Source organism: Halyomorpha halys, unplaced genomic scaffold (assembly GCF_000696795.3).
Source record: "Halyomorpha halys isolate HHAL.00 unplaced genomic scaffold, Hhal_1.1 Scaffold81.1, whole genome shotgun sequence".
Lineage (NCBI taxonomy): Eukaryota > Metazoa > Arthropoda > Insecta > Hemiptera > Pentatomidae > Halyomorpha > Halyomorpha halys.
This window is the reverse complement of record NW_027115240.1, coordinates 662974-670849: the sequence shown is the minus strand read 5'-3', so window position 1 is coordinate 670849 and position 7876 is coordinate 662974. Positions and strand designations below refer to the sequence as shown.

Below are 7876 nucleotides of genomic sequence, written 5' to 3'. Positions count from 1 at the left end.
TCATTATGATCAAATTTACTTGTTGTATTTTTTATACAGTTGTAAATATTAATAAATAAATAAAAAGTTACTCCATTAAGCTTCTAGTTGTGCTAGGTATAATTTATTAATTATAGTTAGTTATAGTTCATTAATCACTTAATGAAAAACAAATTCTATAAGTAGGGAGTAAATATTGACGAAAAGCGGGTGCTAAATCACCTCACACCTACGGTGCATCAGCCCTGTCACACCTAATAGCTTACCATCCTCGCGCCGCCTTCAGTGATTAAAGGCGATCTACAGAAATTAAATATGAAGTTTTCTGGCTATCTACCTAAGCCTCGAGATATTTTGCAAGTACTATTGTTACTCTAGTAATGTATAGTATAGTAACCTTCCGTTACCTCTTCAGAGAACGGAACATACCTCAGTATCCAGTGCATGGTACTAGTGGAATGTACCACAAATCCTAAAGGAACACTAATTCATTTTTAAAGTGCCTACTTATTTTTCTGGGCCCTATCCACCTCATACCCTTGAAATGAATTCTACAGACTCTCTAGGTTGTAAGTAGTGATCCTATCCACCCAAAACCAATAACGCATACTACTTTTTAACCTGTGATTTGTTGAGCGCGTTGAATAATTTATTAAAACGACAATAAGTTTTAGTTCTTTATCCTGGTTTTACATATTATCGGGAGCTGAGCTGCCGTCAGCAGGCCACTCCCCTTTGAAGACCACTTGACCTCTTTCATCCATCGCTGAACCCTGCTTTAAAATTCAATACTTGAGCTAACACAGCTGACTCTGTAGGCCGAAAATGATTTTATTTAAAGGAATACACCGAATTATAATGATATGACTCGATAGGTTTTTAATAATTAAAGTGTAAATTATTACATCATAAGGGCTTCTGGACTAATGAAGGGAATTCTGAGATGTAATGATTTTTTTTTACTCATTGCATACAGTCCTATTTCATAAAACCAATGAGTTGATATTTCCACGTCTGGTCATTTCACTTATCCAAAAAAAGCTAATACGTTATTCTTTTGACAAGGTGTTCGAGGCAATATTTCTAGAAAATCTCTATTAATCAGTACTTAGATCTATCATAGTATATATCTCGTATGGAGTATTACTATTTTAACTATCTTAGAAGAGCTCGGTTCGGATTTCCCCAGTCTGAATGTAAGTATTGTAAATAGGAATGATTGTGTTGGGAGGTTATTTTAAGTTTAATTTGTTTTGTTTTTTATTAGTATTATTATTTTTTTAATTTATTTATTTATTTTTTATTATTTCTATTTTTTTAAATATTTTTCTTCTATTTCTTATTTTGTTATCATTTAATTTTGTAATTTATTGTATTTAATGTAATTAATTGTATTTAACTTATTTTGTTATCATTAATTATGCAATGAAAAGTATAAATCACTGCCTAGACCTTTCGTAGCATATCCCTGTCCCATATGGAGCTTTCCTAATTTAACTATCTTACCCCTATAAGTGATAGCACAAGAGCCGGGAAGAAAAAAAAGCACTTATTTCACCCCAATTTATGATTACTTTAATGAAAACTAGGTATAATTAAAAGACAAAATTAATGAGTCTGCCAAGTATAGATAGGGGGAATAAAAAATGGCGCCTGTTTCAAAATCTTAAAAAAACACTAATTTTTCATCCGGAGCTCTTATCTTAAAAACTACTAATAACCCTAGAAAATCTAAAAGAAAATTATTTAAAGAAGAGTAAATTTGCTGAAAAATGAGCCATAATAGAGCTATTTACGTCCAATAGTTCTCCAGATATAGGTTTTTAAAAAGCAAAATTTCTTAAAAATGTACTGAAATATCAGTTGTCAGTGAATCTATTTTGAGAAATCTATATCTCATTAACTATTCGTCGTACAAATGTCTATTAGCACTCAAATTAAAGCTAAATAATTGTATTATAAAGTAGTTTATGACCTTTACCTTTATAGGAATTGTAGTTCTCATGATATTTGCTAAAATAAATTGATTTATAGTTGTTCGGACAATAGGTTTGTTTTATGAAAAACTTTATTTTAAAAATTATTGGACATACAGATATCTTCCAGCACTCAAATTAAAGCTGTTTAATGTACTATAAAATATTTTATATGCTTTATCTTTGTAGGAGCAGTAGTTTTTATGATATTTGACAAAATAAATTCACAAAATGTTAATTTCTAGTTGTGTCGTATAAAATGTTGGATTTTTGAAAAAATATATCTCTAAACCCATAAGACGCACATGTCTGCCAACCCTCAAAATAAAGCAACATTAACTTACTATAAAGTAGTTTATGACACTTATCTTCGTAAGAGTAGTAGTTTTTATGATATTCACATATGAATATGAATTTTGCAAATGAAAATTTTTCCAAACAACTATTAGTCAGTTTATTTAAGCATATTTCATGAAAACTACTATTCCTGCGAAGGAAAAGGTCATACACTTCATTATAGCTCATTAAACTAGCTTTAATTTGAGTGCTAATAGACATCTGTACGTCAAATGGTTTTTGAGATATAGATTTTTCACTAACTACAGATCTTTTAATACGTTCAACACAACATTTTTATGAAATGTTGCTTTTATTAAAAGCTATATCTCGAGAACTATTAGGGCTTACATTTTAGAAAATTTACTTTACTTAAAATGATGCTCTCTTAGATTTTCTATTGTTGTTGGTAGTTGTAAAGATATAGAACTCGAATAAAAAAATAATTATTTTCAACGATTTGAAACAGCCACCATTTTTTATTCCCCCTACCTATACTTGGCAGACTCATCAATTTTGACCAGTGATTATACATAGTTTTCATTAAAGTAATAAAAAATTGGGGTGAAATAACTGCCTTTTATCTCCTCTTGGGCTCTTGTCCTATACGAACTAAAGCTTTATTCTTCAAAAGAAATCAGGGAAATTTTATTTTCTTTGTTATTACTCCCGGCTGTATGCCCCTCAGATATTTTTTTTAATTGGATTAAAATTTTTAAAAGGCCAAAAGTTTTCGTTAATGTAAAAAAAAAATTAAATATTTTCGTTATTTGTGATTGCTTTTACTGTAACTATTAACGTTTTACGTAATATACTTGACTGACTTATTCTGCCAAGACAGCTTTCTGTTTGTTCAATCCAGATTGTAAAATGACGGAGTGATGTATTTACAAGTTTGAAATTCATGCAGTAAGTAGAAGAAGAGGAAACTAAGTGATATTTCGTACTACTTGATGAAATGGTTTTAAAAACATTATTTCATTTAAAAAACTGATTGGTAGTGATTTTTAATCATTGTCAGCTGATAATAATTTATTTGTTTGTTTATGGGGCAGCCTCCGTACAAATTGTTAGCCTGTAAAATTCATAGTTAAATATACCTTTGTTGTTATTTTAAAATAATGGCAAATCGAAAACAAATTAGATCATTTTTATTTATTTATTGATATTTAGAACTGTATTTAAAATAAATATAACTAGTAATGTTAGTTATACAATGACATAATACAAACATGTGGACAATCTAGTCATTGATAGAAATACTATACTATTCCTAGAGGAGAAGATCCCGATGCCATCTTCTTTTCAGACACCTAGGATGATTATCAGGTAATGAAGGAGAAGCTAGGATAGAAACAAGTGGAACTGGGTGTTCAGAAAGTTTATCATGGAAGGATTGGTATCTGGTTCTGACCAAATCGTCGTATATTGTATATTTCCGCTGATACTCCCCTATTTGTTTTGATTCTTACTTTCGTTCTTCAAAAATATAAAATCTTAAAGCACATACAAAGGTAAAATATAATATCTAACAAGCAAGACCGAAATCAACAGTACGTTAAACATAATATACAGGGTGCTTCAGGGTTAAGTGGCTAAGCTGAAAATATGAACTACGGACATCAAAACAAGAAAAAAAAAATCCTCTGAAGGTACGTCAGCAAACGCTTTGCTTAGGAGATATTCACACCTAAAGATTTTCATTGTTATGAAATATTTAGGTTGTATAAAATAAATAAAACCTATTTATTTGTTCTAACTACTTTATTAATTTAATGTAAACATTAAGATTCATATTAAATGTTATTTAAAGTGAAGGTATGTCCGCAGACGCTTTGTTTAGGAGATGGATTAGATAGAATACTAATATGGCTTTTTATCCCTAACTGTATAAAAACTATTGGCAACATAAGGATTTATACTATTTGGAATTAGCATTGGAAACTCAATAACATTTATCAGTTTGTAAAAAGCTTTCACAGAGTACTAATCATTATGCATTCATTTTATACTAATGGTGAATATGCCGATATGTTGAAGAAAGGTGCCGAGCCTGCCTTAATGGTAAAGGAAATCACTTTGAACTACATTTAATATAAATTTAATGTTTGCGTTTAATTAATAAAGTAGTTGGAATAAATAAATACATTTTATTTATTTCATATATAATCTAAATAAAATAATTCATAACAATGAAAATCTTTAGGGGTGAATATCTCCTAAACAAAGAGTTTGCGGACATACCATCAGAGGAAATTTTTTTCTTGTTTGAGTTCCTTAATTCATATTTTCAGTTTGGCCACTTAACCCTGAAAGACGCCTTGGATTCAAATTTATTACTTGAGATATTACCGACATCCACTTTTGTAAGAGAATTTTTTTCCCTCCCATTTAAAATAATGAAAAGTAGTTATATTCTGTAATAATCACACACAAACAAAAAATGTATGAGAATGTCTTTGACAAAAAGTATGAGTTATATATTAAACAAAGGCGGTTTCGAAGAGTATGAAACATAAAAAAAAGGTAAACCTTGCTAAAACAAAAGATACTCAAGAGCTGTTATAATGGAGAGAATAGAGATTTTCCAAAGAAATAAAAATATATACGAAGGGTAAAAGGAAATGGGACAGCGAGAGTTTTCATATTCATAAGATTTTTCTTTTCCTTTTTTTTCCACTAAGTTTTCTATTCATATTAATGTCCATTGTTTCCTTCTAGTGCTGTTGTTTATTTTGCTACTTCTGACATTTGCAGTCATTTTATAACTTCATTCTTTGTTTTTGTGAAAAGCATAATTAATAATAAGCAATGTAGTGGTGCAATATTGCTGCTTGCGGATTCTAAGACATGGCTATATTATTTTAGAGACGAAAAAATCGAAGACAGTCTAACATACTCGTTGTCTGCCGATTGCAGTCATACGTACACATATTTTGTTAAACTGTTTTATTCTTTGCAGGAACAAAGTTGATATATGTTATTCGTAGCCGGTGAACCCTAAAATACGAATTTTTATAGCAACAGAAAAAAAAAATTATTGTTTGAAATTTTTGCCAGCGAACGTTGTGTGATACGCGTACCACGTATTTTTTTTTTGTTCTGTGTGATTCTTGTTTTATATGTATATATAAATATAAATATATATTATTTTTTCGGTAGTTTTTAGAATTAAAAATATTATTTGAAAACTCACTACTCAAAATCCTTTTCTTTTCTTAAAACTACCAATCAATAAATACATCAAAATTCACTCAAAATATAAGATGAAAAATTTGGTTAGGTTACGAGATTACGTTCTCGATATCCTTTTTGAGTGCCTACCTACGCCCAAAATTTTGCTTGGTTCCAAAAATAAAATTTTCCAAAGACGAATAGAAAACAGCAACTATCGATACCATATGAATTGTAACATTTCGCTGACATAGGTAACGAAAATAAGACTGTCAAAATCAAATTCGAAATTAGCATTTCAAACACAACATACTAGCGACTAGGGAGAAGGGAAGAGACAGTTGTATTTTTATTGAAAATATAAATACTACTAATGTTTATTTTTAAAATGAATTGAGTTATTTATAGAGATCGTACTTTTCTTGGGGGGCGGGTTGTAATCCTGCAAAGTTTCTACGTGGGATGTTTACTCAACAGGTGGTTACGGTCGTTGAACCCTCTCCCACCGTGTTTTCCTCAGTCTCTGTATTAATACGTTTTTTACGTATTAAAAGAAAAATATTCAAAGGATAGTTACGTTGAGAGTAAGTTTTTTGTTTTAATAAAGAATAATATAAGAAAACGGTTTATGTGCGTAATTCTTTCGTAATTGTAAACATAAATATTAGAATTAACATCTATTGAATAACGAATAATGAATAAGTTTTTATTTGTTGTTAAAATAAAAATCCATCCCTTGGTTATATCAAATTTATGATTGGGCTAATTCATTTAGGTACGGCGTTCTATAACCCTCAATTATCAATTTATTCCCATCAATCAATTCCCCTCGGTTATCAAATTCAGAGAATTTTTTAAAAATAACTTCATATAAAGATAACAAAGGTTTGTTTGCTCTTAAAAATGATGAATAAATAAAATAAAGGAAAGAATAGTTCAAAACTTATGATGTTATCAATTGACCCTTCAATACTTATAAGGTCCCAAGTAAATATATTTTATCTCATTTTTGATTCTGACTATGTTGAGTCTAACTTACATGAAAATATGAATCATAGTTCAAAGGAAGCTGTTTAGGTCTACAGTGTACCTACTATAGGTAAAAACATCCATTTATTTTTTATACTCTCAAAATTGTCACTTGTCGATGACAATAGGCGCTGGAGGTCTAATTAGACACAGCATGTAATAACTTCTTTAAGTCTGTGGATAATTATCATTAACATATAATATATGGATAACAAACTCTACAAAATCGGTTTCCGTATCACGTATAAAATCTCACTAAGTCCTTATCAGACTCAACGACTTATTTCTTCCGTACAATATCTTCGTGAACAGCCGTGAGTGGACAAACTCAATTTTATAGTAAACGGATTTTTATACGACGATGGTTGGAGCTGTTGTTTCATTTCATCCCCTTAGAAAGAATTTCTTGTCTACCATCTAGTCTTTTACCGTTAAGCGTTAAACATACCACATGTTTTTTTGGTAACCATTATTAAATAGTGAATTTAGAAAACTATACTTCATCGTAAAACACTACTGTAGGAAAATATGGGTTATGTAAAAATAATAATAATAATTTGGATTTTACATTTTACGGTTATGTTAAAAAAAAAAAAATAGATAAACAAACATAAATCTTAGGACTTTAGTCAAGTATAGCAAATATAGTAACTTTTTAAAGCAATCAGGAGTCATTATAAATTAACATTTCAAAAGTAAGAAACGGCTCTTAGAGGAAACTATGAAAATTCGTTGAGTAAGAAAAGCATCCAGGATTAACATCATAGAACATTCCATTGGACAAAAGAAGTGGCCACAAATTCTCAAATTTCGATTCTCGCTTGCTTTAATGTTCTGTTCCTGATTCTAATATTTTAAACAAAATTTTAAAAAGAATAATTAACGGATATTTTTATTGAACATCGCACCGATAAAAATAAAAGTGCATATTTATATATTATTATTATATGGGCGACGTACCATGGAGGCCTAAGTCCTCGCGGGATGTATTAGTAAATACACCGTATTTCTACACGATGCATTTACTAATACATCGCGCGTTTCTTGAAATGTTTTTTTCGCAGGGTGGGTTCGTCACTCCCACGCCTATTTATTGTGAGTGCCACCCATTGGCTAAAGGGCCTCACAAATGCCGGGGGGAGAGATGTTGTGAGTGAGTTTTATTTTATTTTATGCATGAAAAAAGCTCATGTGGGACCGGGACTCGATCTGACAACCTTTGGGTTGGTAGACTGGCGCGTTGCCATGCTGCCCTTATATTTATGTATAACAACAACTAAAAAACATATGTTAAAAAATATTCATTGATTTCCTTAAACAGCAATCCTGTGAGAAGATAGTAAATTTCACTGAACGCTTCATATCATATATACATATATATA

The 7876-nt window shown here is 30.1% G+C and overlaps 1 protein-coding gene across 1 annotated transcript in view; it reads left to right on the top strand.

Moving 5' to 3' along the window:
• kcc (solute carrier family 12 member kcc) overlaps nt 1–7876 on the top strand; it is a gene marked incomplete in the record, with an annotated part of 694499 nt that overhangs the window by 645068 nt on the left and 41555 nt on the right.